The following is a 19,404-nucleotide window of genomic DNA, read 5'->3' as shown; positions in this document are numbered from 1 at the left end:
AACTGATGTGAAACGGGCAGTCCAATTCAGTGGCAGCTGGTGCCCACTGCCACTGGTAGGGCAGAAGGCAGGGAATCCAACTGTAGGTGGGGCCAGTTGCAATAACTGGTAGGCCCATTAATTCTTCTAATGTCCCCATCCTTCCTCCTCAACTCTACAGTGGCAACCTGAAGGAGACTAAGGAGGAGGAAGCTGACAGCGGGTGCAACCCTAATCAACTGGTTGTAAGCTAGAAGGCATGCAGACCAAGGCTGATGGAGTGTCCCCCCCTTACCTTAATGGACCTGGGCAGTGTGGACATATGCTCTGCCACTGGGTGGAAATGAGCCCTTCCCAGCTCCTGAGCCCCCCTTCCCAACTGGCCTGAGGACACTGGGTACCACTGAAACAAGGTCTGCATGTCAGCCTCCTTATATCTTATATCTATATATCCTTATCAGCCTCCTTATATCCTTATATCTATATATATGGCGGGGGGGGGGTTGTGTGTGGCATTCTCCACATTCTCACACCATTTGAAGTGCTCTGGGTAGCTTTCGAGGAGACAGGACCTTTACAATGATGGCACCTGCCTCGTGAAACTCCCTCCTGAGGGAGACTAAGCAAGGCTCAAATCACTGGTTAGGAGGAAGTTGTTTCAAAAAACCATTTGGAATTGAATATAATTAATTGCCCCCTAGCTTTGCTGCTTTCTTCATTGATGCTGCCCTCTAGGTGGTGTTTTATTGCATTTTTAAAAGTGTATTTTTATAACTTCTTTGTGGAAAGGCAGAGTGTAGATATTTTTAAACAAGTAACTAAAATGTGAAAGGAAATGTTCCCCCCTGCCCCACTTTTGCTTCCTGGATTCCCCTATGATTTCTCATTTAGATACCTGGAAGGACTGCTGAGCATTCACAGAGCAGGTCTTTGTTGCTATATGTCCTCACTGACCCTCCGATTACCTGGGCAAATCCCTTTATGGAATTACCTGAGCAAATGCCCTCCTCCATTATCTCTTTGGCTTATCTCCCCTTCTCTGAGATCTCACCTACACAAATGGGTGTAAATTGTACCTTGCATGGAAATATAGCTTCTGTGCCTCCCCCTGCCCCCGCACATACATTACAAGGCTACAGAAGCTTCAGATCATTTCAGAATTTGATTCTTTGCTAGACAGGAAGGGAATTATGCCAAAGCTACAATCAGAACATGATGTTCATGCTAGTAATTCTAAGGAATCACGCTAAAGCCAAGAGGTTCAAGACTGCAGTCTGATATTGCAAGGGGCTTATTTATGGGCCAGTTCCTCTTGGAGGCAGAAACATTCCACCCAGAAGAAGAGTTTGGATTTGATATCCCGCTTTATCACTACCTGAGGGAGTCTCAAAGAGGCTAACATTCTCCTTTCCCTTCCTCCCCCACAACAAACACTCTGTGAGGTGAGTGAGGCTGAGAGACTTCAGAGAAGCCCAAGATCACCCAGCAGCTGCATGCGGAGGAGCGGAGATGCGAACCCGATTCACCAGATTACGAGTCTACCGCTCTTATCCACTACACCACACTGGCTTCAAGCCCAAGACTTGAAGAAAATAAGCACCTTGCTAGCCAAAGATAAGACATCCATCCAGAACAGTAAGAAAAACATGGTTGGATTTTTTCCACAAAGCATTTTGTGGCAGATCACAATCATTTGCATTTCACAGACACAGTGAATGCAGACCCTTTTGCCTCAAGTATCTCTTTGCTCAGCAGGAGTTTCACTAGGTCCTGCTCAACTCCATCCATTTGCACAAGCGTTGATTTCAAAAACTGCTAGGGGCAGGGGTGGAATTACCAAATTTGGATTGATTTGGAAATGCCAACTCCAGGGAAATGACGGTTTGTTTCCTGATTCTTTCCCCACAATATGTAGTGATAGCGACCATCCTAGGGTGGTTTTAAAAGAGGATTAGCCAACTGATGGAGGATTGGGCTACTAGCCATGATGGAGGCAGTATGTCTCCACTGTCAGAGGTAGTATGTCTCTGAATACCAGATGAGTGGAATCATAACTGGGGAGAATATTGCTGCACTCAGATCCTTTTTGTCGGCTTCCCATAGATATCTGGTTGGCCACTGTGAGAACAGGGTGCTGTATTAGATGGGCTTTTGGCCTGATGTAGAAGGGCCTTGCTTATGTTTTGAGTCAATCTCAAAAGGGAGGGACAACCCTATGTTTCCTAACATTGATTTTAAATATGAGAACAGACATCACTAGTTGTACTGCATGCTGAAGAAAAGGACCTTATGCTTAGGATGCTGCAAACAGACCTTATAAATTTGTTTGGGAGTCATGGCCACTTTCACAAAACAAATATTTATATAGATCATCCTCTCCCCTTAATGTGATCAATGGCTATCAGTGTGATGGAGAAGCTTTTAACAGCAAAGTGGAAGGTGGTCAGAAACATTCCACAGAAGACAGATTTGCATTGTGCCTTTCTAAATCTGAGGGAATTTGAGACGATCTGTCACAAAAATGCCCATGTCATCAGTTCAATGCATTTGGAATTCAGGTGAAGATGAATGCAAGTAGGATATAGAAGCCTTCCATACTTAATTCTATACCACTGTGGTATTCTGATGGTCCCTCAACAACAAAGTCTGAGATGGGAGCAAAACTGCTAGATGGGGACTAAAGAAAAACTAAGAATAAAGGGGAGGGAAAGGGTTGCCCAGAGTGTATACGAAAACAAACATTTCATGTTTCTTTGAAAGATATATTTCAAACCAATACGTGGAGATCAAAGTTTGCAACTGAGTGATAAAATATTTTCTCCATCTTTTAAGTTAATAGCATGATAAAAGCATGAATTTGCCCTCCCTGAGTATCTGGACTCCATTTTCTACCCCTTTCAAGTGATTCCCTCCCCTATTCTGAGCAGGGGTGGGTGTGCGCTTAGGAAGGGGATGATTTTGACTCACACATTTCTCAATACATATTTACGTGTGCAAGTTAAGATCAATGTGTGATATTATCTAAGCTGAACAGCCATTGTGTGTATGTTTTCTGGGGAGTTGATGCCTGTCAAACAAACATTCCATTTCCAGGATGGTTTGTTTGTTTATGGGAATGGCAGAAATGGAAAGAAAGAAATTTGGTTTGATTGCTCACCATGAAAAATAAAGGCTATTTGTAAATTCACACACAAAAAAATAGTTAAAATCTGAATTAATTTTCTCCCCTGTATGTTTAAGCACTGCCAACAGATGGGGAAAGACAGGCATGGATCAGGGTTGACAAAAATGAAAACAAAAGTCACACCATACATTTAAAGCACATGTTTTCCCCCAGCAAAGAATAATGCAAGTTTTAGTCTGTTAAGGGGGACTTGCAGCTATTTGAAGGGTAAATCAGAGCTTCCAGGATTCTTTGAGGGGAGCAACGTATTCTAAATGTATGCTATGGATGTGGCCATGATTACTCTCTGGGTTCAGCCCTACCAGACCTGAAAGCTGAGGTCTCCTCCGAGGAGAAGCAAGGGGAGTGAGACCCTCTTGCAGATCACCACACTGCCAGTGACTGATGAGCCAGAGGGAAAATATATCCTTTCCTCAGGATTGGCGGTCCCCACACAGCCTGTGGAGCTTCCTGGTTGACTCTCAGGAACCGAGAAGACAGCAGGCCCATCAGGAGCTTCTAAAGCACTCGGCTAGCTGCATGTAAAGCTACTTTGGAGGAGAGGGAAGCACACGGAAATGCGTGTGCGCATGAGAGCTGGGAAGCATTTGGAGCATCCAGCTCCTATTCAAATGTCCAATTTGATGAGCTTTATCTTGGAAGCTGCCAGTGAAGCCTAGATCCCAGCATTGGCAGATGTGTAGGGTCAAGAACTGGTGGTGGAGCCCTGGAGTATATTGACCCAATAATGCTAATGGGCCACTTTGATGGGCTTTATCTTATCAGTGATAGGAGAAAGGTAGGATATAAATATAAGAATCTTCATCTTCTTCTTCTTCTTTGGCGATCACTCGTAGTCGAGTAAGATTGTCTTCCATAAACATGGTTTTAACAATGAGTCCGTAAGAGACTGTGGAGGTCAATTCTGGATCCACACGTCCTTCCACAGTGGGGACATTGGTCCTAAAAAGGGCTGCTCAGTCATGGATACAGCTGCTGAGCTGTTCAACTGCCTCGTTCCTTGAGTCAGAACAACTGAATCTGTATCCACTGCCCATGTGCCAGTTCATGACTAGGAGCTTCCAAATTTCACGATCCTGCCCCCGTTACCATTTGCTGATTGCCATGGGACTTTGGGGGTTTGGGTTGGATTTTTGGAAGACATCTGTGCGTGAATTTGTTTTATGTGTGTAGATCAGTGCACGCTTTGCAGTAGGGCTCTGTTCCAATGGCATGACGTAGTCACAGCAATCCGGTAGATTCCTATCTGCTGCAACCTTCATCCGCCATCACAGCCATTGTAACATACCGCTTGTTATCATCTGCCTGTTCTGCTGTTGAGGACTTATTGGATCATTCTTTGTCTAGCTCCTTTCCTTTGACCTTACTGCCTTGGGTGACCCTGCTGGGAGTACAAGATTCCTGACGGCTTCGCTCACAAGGGTCATAGGAACATGCAAGCCCACTCACCACAACAAGGTGGTGATCCAGCAAGTGGGAAATATAATAATATACACACAAACACACACACACACATATAAACTATCAGTCTCAGACTTTTATAGCAAAAGCATTATTTATGTAAAAACTGTAGTCCTATTAATATTTCCATATTAATATGAAAATACTATCAATATCAGATATGTTATGAAAGACTGCAGTGATGTCTGACTTTATGGTGGATATTATTTAATGAACTGGAGTAGCAGAAGGCTGGGCTGGAATTCGCTGCTCTGTAGTCATCTGCTGTTGTGTCTGCTGTTGCATTATACTGACTTTCCAATAACTTTCCAGGAGCAGCATCTCCACAGCAGATGGTGTTGGTTTGGGTGCATCAGCACACTTCTGAAAATGCAATGTCATGCAACGCAACCTGCAGATTGGTTTCTTTTCATGGACATGTAGCAAAAGACAGTGCCTGCTGCCCATTATCAAATGGAGCTAAAACGAACAAGGTTGTTGCTGTTTTTTTTCTGCCCCTTCCAGAATCCACAGTTGGGCAATGCCTTTATTGGAAGACTCTCCAAAGGCCTGGAAGTATCCAACAGACCTATCAGTGGTAGTAAATAATGCTGTTTCTGAGGGGAATTGTCCCAGTGGGGTCTGGAATATTCCTGGGAAGGACAATTCCCCAAACTCTCCCACCCCCCATGGCTTCAGCGCTCTTGGGCACCCAAATGGTTTATATTCTGGGGAAGCGCCATGTTTATAAAACAGCCTCAGCATCCTACCTGTCTCAAAGGTTTCCTTCATCATTATGATGGGTGCCCTATGTGGAGTCAGGATCATTTTTCCATCTTCAATGTGTACTCGATCTTCCAATTTCTGTGTTGAAAATGTCTAAAGTGTGATATATAATCTGTCCAACAGGAGCTGAACTGAGACCACCTAACTTGTTCCCCCTGAAGCTTTAGATTTACAGAAATGCTTAAGGAGCTGAGCCTGCTAGGTTTTAGAAGCTGCATCTTAACCTGATCATCCATTTTGCATCCAGTTCTGGCCTATGTTATGCTTAAACAACCAGCCCAGTGTAGGCTATTGCAAATGAATGATGCTTTGTTTAGGCATACAACTCTGGCTGGTGTTAATCAAATAAATTCTTGAAGGGAGAGGAAAAACTCTTCCCTTCAGAATATTTTTTCTTGTCAGGTCAATTACTAGAGAGGTGGCACTTAACATAAATTTCTTCTCCATGCCAAAAAGAGAAGCGAAAGGACATTTGATTATTTATTTTGGGGGTTTCAATGATTGGTGGTGTCCTAATGGGAACGCTGTATTGCTTTGGGTGAGTGCTGCAGGTACCAAAGCAAGCAGTTGCCCTACAACTGCACTTGAGGTCCGTGAGCAAGGGATTCCGAAATATCTCTGGCTTAGACCTCACTAAGCTTCAGCTGATGGGAGTGTCCCTTGGAAATCTGCTCTGGGGAACCTTCTAGTGTGGCATGAGAGATGGCACAGGGGGTTGCAGGGGAGGGGCAACCACAACAAAAATCCACCCTGGGAAATTCCCAGGAATCCCAGTTTCTACTTTCAATGGAAAGAGCTCTTCTGTTCATGGAGCGCTAGTTAGGATCCAAACCTCTATATCAAAGCAGAACCTGATTTCGACAACTCAGGTGTGTGTGTGGGGGGAGGCATGGCCCTTCAAACATTTTTGGCCTCTAACTATCATCAACCTCAGCTAGCATGGCCCATGGTCCAGGCTGAGAGAAATTATAATCCAGCAATATTCAGAGCTCCACAAGTTTCCCACCACCACTTTAGGGGACATAACATTTTGGTTCAGATTCTTTGGAGCCTTCCCCCACCCCTAAAATTGGATTCAGGTTTCTTTGCCTATATATTTGAGGAATATCCTTTCCCATTTCGAAAACCCTGCAGAAGTGTGGCTCAGTCCTCTTGGAAGCTTATTCTGAAAGGATTGTTAACTGGTTGTTGTTGTTGTTGTTGTTCCATCTTTCTCAAAACAATTATTGCCTGCGAGCATTCAAAATAATTCAAGGGCACTTACAAAAGAAAAGAAAAGTTTCTTGGCCATGTTCCTCCCTTTCACCCACACATTCCCCATGCAAACTGTATTAATAAGGTTAGGTGTGCCATGAAATGGAAAGAAAATAAATTGATCTTTTATAGTTATGCAACCAATTACAGGCTACTGTTTGGCTTAGGGTTACTTTTTGCTATCCACTTTGGTGAAATGCCAGTTTTAAGAAAGCTACATTTTGGCAGAATCATTTTGAGTGGAATTCAGTGCCTCACATAGAAATATCTCATATACTGCAATCAACATTATGATATCTACTTTGTTGCTGCAAGCAGAATAAAATTAGTATATTTGGTTGAATGTTATAGTGTATGAATTTGTTTTTAAATCATTTCTGAGGGAACATCCAAATGGGTGTGTTTCAGATAGTGCTATGCGCTGATGCCAGAAAATTGGATCTTCTTAAATCCAGTGCTTCCCCCCCCCCTAAAAAAAAAATAAAAAATGTTTAGAGGTACTCTCATTTTCCTGCTCATATTGAAATACTGTCCCTCAATGAGACCAAACTTAGATGCACAAAATGTCTGGGGGTATGCGTACCCCTGCATCCCCCCAAAGAAAAAAGAGCACTGCTTAACGACCTTCTGCACAGACACTCCTTTTAATAACAGGTGGTGATTTATTATTGCTTTTTACATGTGTGTCAAGGCAATTCACAAACATAGCCTAAGAACAGCAGAGAAGTTTTAAAAACAGATAGGCTTAAGAGCAATACAGAAAGAACACCTAAACCAGAGACCTTTTCACCCAGTTGTAAAAGCTTGTCAAAACAGACACATCTTCAGTTGTTTCTGGAAAGAGATATGAAACCTGTCACATCTCAACAGGGATGCTGTTCTACAGAACAGGGGCAGCAGCTACACTAAAGACCCTGCTCCAAGTTACTATGGAGTGGGCTTCTGCTATTTTACATGGCACTTAAGGGAAAAGGTGAAAGATTTATACGATCTGAAGAGAAACCAGAGTATATTTTTTATGTATGCGACAACAGCAGCAAGAATACTCATCGCAAAATATTGGAAGACACAAGATCTACCCACTCTGGAAGAATGGCTGATGAAGATGATGGACTATATGGGAATGGCAGAAATGACCGGCAGAATCCGAGACCAGGGAAGAGTCAGCGGAAGAAGATTGGAAGAAGTTTAAAGACTATTTGCAGAAATATTGTAAAATTAAAGAATGTTAGAATGATGTTGGACAGAAATTAAGTTGTTTCCAGCTGTAATGCCTTAAGAGATATGGAAAATAAGATTTTGAAATAAGCAAAAACGAATGGTGAGGATTTGCTGAATTAATAATTTGAATTGGAATATACGAAAGGGAGGTATGAGGAGGTCCGGAAAATAAGTTAAAAGAAAATAAGTAAAGGGAAATTCTATGTGTTTTTAGTTTATTTTTATTTTTATTTTTATTTTTTTATTTTTTATTTTTGTTGTTTCTTTTATTTTTGTTTTACAGTGTATTATTCTGGAAAATTTCAATAAATATTTTATTAAAAAAAATACATGGCACTTAAGGGGAACTGAGGGAGAATCACAAATTTGTTATGGAGGGTCCCATCAGTACCAGGAGGAGGCCCACTAGCCCTTACACTGTAGCCCAGGGATGGGGAGCCTCAGGCCTAGAGGGCTCATGTGGCCCTCCAGGTGTCTGCAAACCACAGCTCCTCCTCCTGAACCACATCCTCTCCCCCTAGGCACACCCTTCACCAGCCTTGCATCATACCCTCCTTGAGCTATTTGGCCCAGCAGGGATGTGTCCTTGAACAATGACATGTGCTTACCTGGAGAGGAGTGCGAGAGGATGTGCAGAAACTAGCCTACTGTGCAAAAAATAACATTTACATTCAATGCACCACCCACTTTTGCACCTAGCCTTGCCCACCACTGGCACATGACCTTGGGAAAGTTTTTGAGAAGGGAACGTGGCCCTTGGTCTGAAAAAGGTTACCTGCCTCTTCTGTTCCCCTGTTCAGTCAACCCACACCCCGCACCCTACAGGGTTACTTACTGCTGCTGTTGCTAAATTCTACATTGCCATTCTAGCAGTCCTTCACTCGTTAGGAATAAACGTCAGAAGTGCAGGCCAGGTGTCACTGTACTCACATTCGCTCTCCCCTGGGAGAGCAGAGTTGAAGAGGGCTTGCTCCCAAGAAAGTCCAAGGGATGGCAGCCTGCTTGGTTTCTAGCTAGGAGGAATTCAAACTAAGGATGTGCCCGTAGAACGCTGAAAGAACAGAGAGCTCACCATCATTGGGATGAATAAAAGCATCAAGCTGGTGTTGACACTCTCAATCAAAATCAAATTAAAATGGCCATATCAAATCAACATCTCGTAATAACAGTGTTCTGCCTCCTTCCTCCATGCCAAACAAATGGAACTACAAAAAAACTGGCATCTTAATTTAAAACAAATAAAGGGTGCTTTATCTCATCATGCCAGTTCGAAACACACATTTCTCTTTAGATGTATCTCCAAGGATAGTCTTTATTTTTTTTTGAGAGAGAGAGAAAATCTGTCTGCAAAACAATATCTTTTCACTGAGATTTATTTTTCTGCATTAAAGTTTCCATCAGTGTAAATGTGTCCCAAAATATAGCACACTCATCAGTATGCTGGAAGTGGAGGTCATGCTCATGCTGTCATTTATGATATGAAACCTATAGTGGCAGCAACCGTCAGTCCCTCTACACACACAACTTTCCCAAGATCACACACCTTTCCTCTGCATTCAGTGAAGTCCTCTAGGGCACACAAGAGGAATCCCCTTTCATGGCCCAGCATCTCTGATTTGTCACAGCTGGGCTGAGCTGTAGGTCTGGAGAGGGTCTGAAGCTCTGCTGAAGACATACTTTGCATGCAGAAGGGACTGGGTTCAATCCCAGACATTCCCAGGTTAAAAATAGATGAAATAGTAAGTGATGTGAAGTCGCTACACCCGAAATCCTGGCAAGTGGCTGCCATTCAGAACAGATGACGCTGAGCTACCTGGACTTGGTATAAGGCAGTTTCCTATGTTCCCATGCACCCCAGGAATGTGAATGGTGAGTATGACATGTAGAGTCCCTTTCAGAATTCTCCTTACAAGAGCTCTGCTCCAGCACCTCTCAGGTGGGCTCCATTGCCATTCTAAGAGAACAAGGGAGAGGTTCATGGTGAACTCCAGCACCTTTTTCTAGAAAAACAGCACTGGATTTGGGAGTTCTGATTTACCTCTTCTTGTTTCCGAAATGGAACTAATGCACTATGTGTGCTCTTCATCGTACTCTTCTTGTTGCTTGCTTGTGGCTTTTCTATGTGCATCTTCTTGTGAGAACAGGACACCAAACTAGATGGGCTGCTGGCTTGATCCAGAAGAGCTCGGAAAAAGGTAAAGGGACCCCTGACCATTAGGTCCAGTCGTGGCCGACTCTGGGGTTGCGGCGCTCATCTCGCTTTATTGGCCAAGGGAGGAGGCGTACAGCTTCCGGGTCATGTGGCCAGCATGACTAAGCCACTTCTGGCGAACCAGAGAAGCACATGGAAACACTGTTTACCTTCCTGCTGGAGCGGTACCTATTTATCTACTTGCACTTTGACATGCTTTCAAACTGCTAGGTTGGCAGGAGCAGGGACCGAACAATGGGAGTTCACCCCATCACGGGGATTTGAACCGCCGACCTTCTGATCGGCAAGTCCTAGACTCTGTGGTTTAACCCACAGCGCCACCCGTGTCCCTTTTTGTTTTTAACATAGTAAGTTACATATTTTAAAGCAAATTTAATTGCCTTTCCCAACAACAACAACAATAACAACAACAACAACGGCCCCTTTTGAATAGAAATGTAAACAGGACGGGATGGGTTTAGGAAAGAAGACATGTAAAGGTATCCTAGACTGATGATTGACTCATCCATCTATTCCTACAGCCCACCAGCCCTGAGAATTCATTTGTAAAACCATCACTGCTTACTTTTCAAGACACCATAAATTGCAGGTATCTGTACATACTTAAGAAGCATTTCCTATTTTCCAAGTGAGATTATGTACCCTAGCTTTCATTATCTACAATGTTTACTTACCCAGTAAATTGAAATCACTTTTCCCCCCACAGTAGTTTTTCCATGGTTCAAAGACATAATATCCTCCAAGATGTCATTACTTCTTAATATACACAATAGATCAAAATCTTCTGACACTTCATAGGTTAATACATTGCTTTTTTTCTTTTTATAAATTAGCCAGGGAAGCCAAAGAATTTGCAGTGTTGTTGGTAAGTAAACAGGAAACTGGACACATTGCAGCCGAAATCGATTACTGAATCATTTATCATGTCATTTAGATGAGTGTCCAATTGCATAATATAAGAACATGACAATGACCATCTGAAGCCATTACGGATGAATTGTGCCTTTGTAGAAATGGTGCTCATTAATTTTTGAAGCCTCCAAGTCTAAACTGCTATTCAGTGGATACAAAATTCTAGGTTGGATGCTAATTATACTTTAGCCACTTAAGTCCATCCAGGATGAGAACAAAATGTCAGGCAAAATTAGATAAAATGATGCTTTAAGTCTTGGCGGAGATATGTGGCTATTTTAAATTTATTCTGCTTTGCGACTGTGAAAACAGGTTAATTTATTTCATGAATCCAAGGGTACTCTGAAAAGCTCCAGGTGAATGCATGGTTCATATTTTAGCTCTGGTATCTCATCTGTGGTTATATTGGGACATCATAGCTTTTCTTACCCACATATCTCACTGAGACAGACTGGTGAAAAGAACAGGTGATTCATCCCAAGCTACAGGTGCCACATCCTGCCCCCGCCCTGCAACCAAATTCTATGATAAACGATGCAATGTGGGTGGATTTAACAGTAAACATATAATGGCTTTACCATATGCTAAATGTTGTAAAGTCGGAGTGCAATATTATTCATATGCTCTTTCTGTACTTTTTGAAAAGTCACAACGTAGAGTGTTTCTTCCATAGATTTGGAAATATGTGGTAAAAAGAACCTGCAAACACATTTTAAAGATAAAATAGGCTGGGAAGGGCATAGTAAATTTGAGGATAAGCAAATGGCTAAACAGGAAGCATGAATGTTTATTTTTATTTTATATATATCCTAGCTTCCTTCCAAGGAACTCAGTCTGGAGTATTTTCTTCTCCCCCTCTCCAACGTATCCTCACAACTGTCCCGTGAGGTGGGTTAGACTGAGAGACAGTGACTGGCCTATGGTCACCCAGCAGCCTGGGGCATTAAACTTTGGTCTCCCAGATCCAAGTCTGTCACTGGGAGGTTGAAGGGCCACAGCTTCTTCACCTCTGATGTAACCAATTAATTAACCATTGCAGTGCTCATTTAAAATATGGCAATTACAACAAGCTCCATTCCAAGCAGCTGAACATTAGCAACCTAATCCCAGTCCCTGTCCCGCCCACACCCAAAAAACACCTGACTAGAACAGCATCAGAGGGATGCGGGTGGCACTGTTGGTTAAACCACAGAACCTAGGACTTGCTGAGCAGAAGGTCGGCAGTTCAAATCCCCGCGTCGGGATGAGCTCCTGTTGCTCGGTCCCTGCTCCTGCCAATCTAGCAGTTTGAAAGCAAAACAAAATGCAAGTAGATAAATAAGTACCGCTCTAGCAGGAAGGTAAACGGCGTTTCCGTGCGCTGCTCTGGTTCGCCAGAAGCGGCTTAGTCATGCTGGCCACATGACCCGGAAGCTGCTCCCTCGGCCAATAAAGCAAGATGAGTGCCGCAACCCCAGAGTCGGCCACGACTGGACCTAATGGTCAGGGATCCCTTTACCTTTACCTAGAACAGCATCATAGGAGGTCTTATTGCACCAGATATGACTCTCAAAAGGAAGCATAAATTGTGATAGCAGAGGATGACATCGTAGATGCCAATTCATCAGAAACCTCATTCCAGGTTGTGGGCCAACTTTGCTGGCAGCACACAGCCTGGAGAGCAGAAAAGGGAGGAGACAGAGTTACGTCTCCCCCCATGGTGGTCTCATGAAATTTCACAGTATGGAGATCATCTCACGAGGTCTCACTAGAAGAGGGAGGGGCCAAGACTTTTAAAAGGCCTTACCCACAAGAATGTGGGGCCATTTTGCCCTGTGAGCTTCTCACACACCTGCCCTTGGTGTTATAGCTTCAATTGGCTTTTTGGTCACCGACTGACAGGGCCAGAATGGATTTTTTCCCCTCCCAACTTAATTGGAGAAGTGACTCTTATCTATGCCAGACATCTGGCAGAACTTTGTACATGGCATTGGGCGGAAATGGCATTGGGCAGGATCAGCCTAGCAGGACCACCCTACGCTTGGGTTAAGGCCTTGGCCTGACTGCAATCTCTCACCTTGGTCAAGCAGTGAGACCCTGGATGCTTGGCTTGCAGCACACCAGGGTTCAATATTGGGTGATTGCCATTGAGGGAAGTTGGACACTTTCCACACCCTATGGCTAAGTGGAATGAGGAAATGATCCTTGCCCTACTGCCATGCCAACCCCACTTCCCATTGTAATCAATAAAGATTTAACCTGATTTCACCCAACACCTGTGCTGTGTCTGTTATTTCATTGCTCTCACAGGGCTGAAGAACGAGCCTGCCTGGGCAACCAAACCCTCCAGTTTAGAGATCCCATTGATAGACCACAGTGACTCCTTTCGCTATACTAGCCAGTTTATGATTTGTGTGTGTGTGCATTTGAAAATTTAGAAAACATTTCATATGCCCCCAGAGGTTTCCTTTAATTAAAACTCAATGTTCTGTAGAATTGCTTCCTTTAAAAAAACTAAAAACTAAAACAGCAGCAATCCTATTTTGTCTTGCTTGTGTCAGGTACTACTTTCATTTTTGTTTTTGCTTAAAAAACATTTCTAAACACCCAAAAATGCTGATGACTTCATTATTTGCATTCTGTTGAAAGTCAGTTAAAGAAGTGAATTGGTTTCAGCTATTCTGACAGCATAATTACATCTGTCAACAAAGCATCGGGAACATAAAAGAAAGGGAAGGGAAGAAAAGGAAGAAAGTTCAACATGTTTGCTTTTTCTTATCTTTATTTAGCATTTTCCAAGACATTTTATACATAACTGACAAAGAAAAGAACAACAACATCCAGCCTTCATACTTCAAGAATCTTGCCTTTTAAAAGGCATTTGTTTCTTATTGCTCAATTTCAATTTAAAATTGCCAACAATTAAATTAGAGGTTAAGGTCAGACTGGCAGATACTTAGGTTGTGGAGGCGGAATTCCTACTGATTTCTGTCAATCATATTTCACAGCACATAAGTGATAAGCAACTTGAAACCTGCTAATTAAATTGTAGGCAGATTTTATTATTTATTTATTAATTTAATTTAATTATTTATTTAAAAAACCCTTCTAAACATGCAAAATTTATTAAAGTTTCCCTTAAGTTTGCTGGCAGAAATTGATAGAAACAATTCTGATTTTTGGGTTTTTTTTACTCAGAAGTAACCCCTATGAAAGAATACTGCCACACTAAACAATCAAGTGATTATAAATGCAGAACAGGCATTACATGGTAGCTGTAGCAGTGTCAATTCCATCCATCAAAGCAGCCAAGTGAGCTATGAGGTAAGGCGATCTCGCAGGTAAATTGGGCCCAAGTTGCGAAGGGCTGAATATACTAATATACCTTGAACTTGGCCAGGTAGCGATTTGCCAACCAGAGCAAATCTCTGAGTAGAGGTCCTCATTTCTGTCAGCAACCATGCTGCAGCACTTACTCTAAAGCGGGCACTTCCAACGCCCAAGAGGCTGAGATCTACTCCCACTATAAAAACACTGGCAATGATCTACCCATTGTCATTGCCCAGAGTTGTTGAGCTTTGTTTAGGGGGCAGTGTCCAAAGTTGTTGAGCTCCCTGCCCCCTTAATCCAGCTGTCGACCATAAACGCCTCAGCGATCAACCAGTAGAGCGCGATCGACCGGTTGGACATGCCTGCTCTGGAGAAACCTATAACAACCCTTTGTTCTTGCTGGGGTAAGTACTGAAAGATGGGGCTTTTCGTACTTTCTTGCTTCTTCACTCTGGTCCATTTCTCCCCCCACTCATGCATACGGTGAGTTTCTATTTATCTCTCCCACTGTTGAGTTTCTATTTCTCTCCTCCCTTTCCCCTTCTTGGTCTATTGCTTCCCTCAGTCTCTATGTCCTCTTTTCTCTCCCCTTCTGACTCTGGTGCTCTTGTAGTGCTCAGTTGGAGCAAATAGCAATTTTGGTTATCCATTTATTCTGATTTAGAGCTAAAGAGCAGGCTTTCCCAGGGAAAGGAGTGGGGCAAGGGGGAAACTGCTCGGACCCATGCCTAGAAAGGGCTAGTCAAGTGGAAAGCTGCTCAGAAGTGTAGATGAGCCCTGAGTGAGATGGGCGTGTCAGAAGAGAAGACGTGAGACAGTGTCCCAGCCTGAGAGACCAGAGGAAGCAAGGACTGAACCATGGATCTTCTCACTCCAAAACATCTGCTTTGCCGTGAAGAAGAAGAAGAAGAAGAAGAAGAAGAAGAAGAAGAAGAAGAAGAGGAGGAGTTTGGATTTGATATCGCGCTTTATCACTACCCTAAGGAGTCTCAAAGCGGCTAACATTCTCCTTTCCCTTCCTCCCCCACAACAAACACTCTGTGAGGTGAGTGGGGCTGAGAGACTTCAGAGAAGTGTGACTGGCCCAAGGTCACCCAGCAGCTGCATGTGGAGGAGCCCCAGATTGCAAGACTACCGCTCTTAACCACTACACCACACTGCCTCTCTTAAGTTATGATTACCCACCACCCCTTTAAATGAGAACTTGAGCATGTCCATTCAGCATCCAACAGACTAGTTATCCAAGCTCATCTGTTATAGGCCTGCATTCATGCAGATACTTTGCTGTTAACTGGTGCTAGACCAAAGTATCTGCCCCAAATCTTTCTTTGTTTCAGTTTGGTGTATGGGAGTTGCTGCTTGTTGATTTGATTTATTGATCTATTTTTTACCTGGGTGTGTTATATTTTATAGCCAGGATGGAGAACCTGTGAGCCTCCAGATGCTATTTGACTTCAGCCCCCATATTGGTGATGCTGGCTGAGGCTTATGGGAGTTGGAGTCCCTCAAAATCCGAAGGGCCACAGTTTCACCATACCAGTTTTAGAGGTTTGCTTTACATTGTGTTTCACATTTCATGCTATGAGCTACCTTGGGCACCATTGTGGGAAAAGCCATGATATCAATTTAAATAATAAATATTAATTATAAGGCAAGGCAAGGCAATATGCCTCTGACGAAGCTACTAAGTGTGAAAGGTTTCAGGATGAGTCTTTGGAATTTTCTAAGAAGGCTGATGACAGGTGTGTTTTTTTAAGGCTGGGTACCTGAAATTAAATTGAATTATATTTTTATTAGATATAAACAGTGTGCTTAATGAGTAAGGTTTTACAATGGAATTTTATGAATACCTTACTGAGCGATTAGTGACGCAAAAGTGCTTCCCTCCAACCTGTTTAACTGTGTTGGTTCTCAGGCAGACGGACAGAAACAGAAGGAAAAAGTGGCTGTCTAATTCCCTTCAGAAAATAAAAACCCAAAGTAATGGCTTCAGCTATTTGTGTCAGACATAAAAATTGATATAATGTAGGTGGTAAACCTCCTATTGGGTATTATTATAAGTGATTGATTTTGCACTCCCTCTACAGTTTGATGGCACAGTGTTTGCTGTACAAACAGCTCATGAAAAGTCAACATGTTTTAGCAGTAAATAATTTACAACTGCTGTGTGGAACCCGGAATAATATTTTATGTTAAGTGACATTAATTAGGGCGGAAATATTCAAATGGAGACGAGCTTAGAGAGAACTGTGTTGTGACAAATTTATATTTAATCTGATGACTAAATGCAAATGAGAAACTGTGAGAGGCAATGGGACATCATTCTTCTGCCTCAGTGTAAGTTTGTGTGAGGGATGGAGAGCTTCTAAGCCAAGCATTCTAGCAGAGCAGTCCAGCTCCTTGGATCCTTCAATGTGGGGTTCCACAGGGCTCAATCCTATCCCCTATGTTGTGTAACATCTATATGAAACCGTTGGGTGGGGTTATTTGGAGGTCTGGAGTACATTATTAGCAGTATGCTGATGGCACTCAGCTCTATTTTTCCTCATCTGCAGGTGAGGCTGTGGAAGTGCTTAGCCAGTGTCTTGCCTCAGTAATGGACTGGATGAGAGCCAACAAACTGAAACTCAATCCAGATAAGTCTGAGGCACTGTTACTGTGTGGTTCCCTAGACCGGATGGGTAGGAGATCGCCTGCTCTTGATGGGGTTACACTTCCTCCGAAGGAGCAGGTACATAGCTTGGGGGTCCTCCTGGATCCTGTGCTCTCACTCGAGACGCAGGTGGCCTCAGTGGCCCAGAGTGCCTTCCATCAGCTTTGGCTGGTGGCCCAGCTACGTCCCTATCTGGACAGGGATAGCCTAACTACTGTTGTCTATGCTCTGGTAACCACAAGGTTAGATTACTGCAATGAGTTATACGTAGGGCTGCCTCTGAAGATGGTTTGGAAACTTCAGCTAGTGGAGAATTCAGTGGCCAGGTTGCTCATGGTTGCAAGACGGTTTGAGCATATTACACCAATCCTGGTCCGACTGCACTGGCTACCAATTAGTTTTGACGTATAAAGCCTTAAACGGCTCAGGACCGCAATACTTCAAGGACCGCCTCTTTCCATATGAACCTACCCGGAACCTGAGATCATCTTCTGAGGCCCTCCTTCATGTGTCTCCTCCTTGAGAGGTCTGGAGGGTGGCAACATGAGAACGGGGCCTTCTCTGCAGTGGCTCCCTGTCTGTGGAATGCTCTCCCCAGGGAAATGGGCCTGGCACCTTTCTTATACACCTTTAGGCACCAGGCAAAAACATTCCTTTTTAACCAGGGTTTAACCAGGCCTTTGGTTGATTTGATTGACATCCTATGCCCTTTTAAGATGTGGGGGTTTTTTGGGGGGTGCTATTGGCTTGTTTTTATTTTGATTATGTATTTTGTGGTTTTATATTTTGATTTTATTCTGTGAACCGCCCTGAGATCTCTGGGTATAGGGCGGTATATAAATTTAATAAAATAAATAAATAAATAAATAAATAAGAGGGTGAAGAGAGAAGGGGTGAATTTATGGCAGTAGAATACCAAATCCCAGTCTTTGATGGTCTTCTGGATAAGAGGGTGGGTCATTGGCGAAAAGGGCAAGGGGATAACATGTGCTGGTCTACTTCCTGCATCTTGGAGGGATATGTTGGGAGAACATGATGATTTTGAATACCGAAGAACCAAATCCTCCCCTGATCTTCTCCTAACATACCTGCAGAATGAACACCTATTACCTTTTTATTGTATCATAGAATCATGGAAATGTACATGGAAATGTATCATAGAATCATGGAAATGTACAGTTGGAATGGGCCAAAAGGGCCATCTAGTCCAACCCCCTACAATGCCGGAATTGCAGCTAAAAAATCTAACCTCTGTTAGATGCCTCCACCTTCCAAGGGAGTCCATTCCATTACCAACAGCTCTTACTATCAGAAAGTTCTTCCTAATGTTTAGTGGGAATCTCCTTGCCTGTAATTGGACTCCAATGGTTTGGGTTCCACCCTCTGGAGCAGCAGAAAACAAGCTTGCTCCATCTTCCATGCGAGAGCCCGTCAGGTATTTGAAGAGGGCTACTGTATTAGCTCTCAATTCATTCATATCCTGCCTCATTTTTCATCTGGAATCTCTCTTCTTCTTCTTTTTTTTGCACCTTTAATATATAATATTTTTTATTAAAGATGTCTTAGTTTACAAAAATATATGCATTGACTCTTTTTCAAGTTTCATTTGTTGTGAGACATTAGTGTTGCATGCAATATAAGGTTGGGAAGAAAAGAGGAGGAAAGAGGGGGAGGGGTGGGGCTGGGTGGCAATGCTTCTATTATTCTACTTAGTGTGGGGTTTGGGGTCAGCATCACTTGTGTGGGTTCCCTTTCTATTCACTTGCTATATTTCCTTGGTGGTGAGAGAGTTTGGTGGGAATAGTTTGCCTTCTTCTTCCTTCCATGATTTAAGCATGGTCCATGTGGACCTGTTTAGTGTTGTGGGGATTTTCCTTTGTTTGGGAGGAATGGGTATGCTGTGGTGAGGATATTTTCGATTATGCCTCTCTCCAGGTATGCCCATTGTTTGGTCTCATCTCTAAGCAGTTTACAAATCCCAATGAAAATGATATTAGAAATACCACACCAATTCCACATTCAAAATCAAACAATACTAATATTACTAAGAATAAAAAGAACTCCATTGTTACAGTAAGATTATTAAATAAATATATCTATGCAATGTAAATAATAATAATAAAGGAACTGGGTTTTTTTCCCCAGCTGGAACTCACCAGAACTCAGTTCCAGCACCTCTCAGGTGGGTGCCACTTTCATTATAAGAGAACAAGGGAGACTTTCATGTTAAATTCTGGCACCTCTTTTTTTAGAAAAATGGCACTGCATAAGAATGTAACATAATTATAATATTAAAATCTCATTACACACACTACTGCAACAACTATATCGCCAAAATCATTCACCCACGCTAAAGAAAATCAATTGAATACAACCTTCACATACACAAGCAACCAGCACTCACACTCTTCTTACTCCCACCACATCAGCAATTCAGTTTTTACTTCAGTACAG

This window comes from Podarcis erhardii (genome assembly GCF_964252035.2).
Source record: "Podarcis erhardii genome assembly, chromosome: 16".
Taxonomy (NCBI): domain Eukaryota; kingdom Metazoa; phylum Chordata; class Lepidosauria; order Squamata; family Lacertidae; genus Podarcis; species Podarcis erhardii.
The sequence above is the reverse complement of the archived record's forward strand: the minus strand, read 5'-3'. Positions refer to the sequence as shown.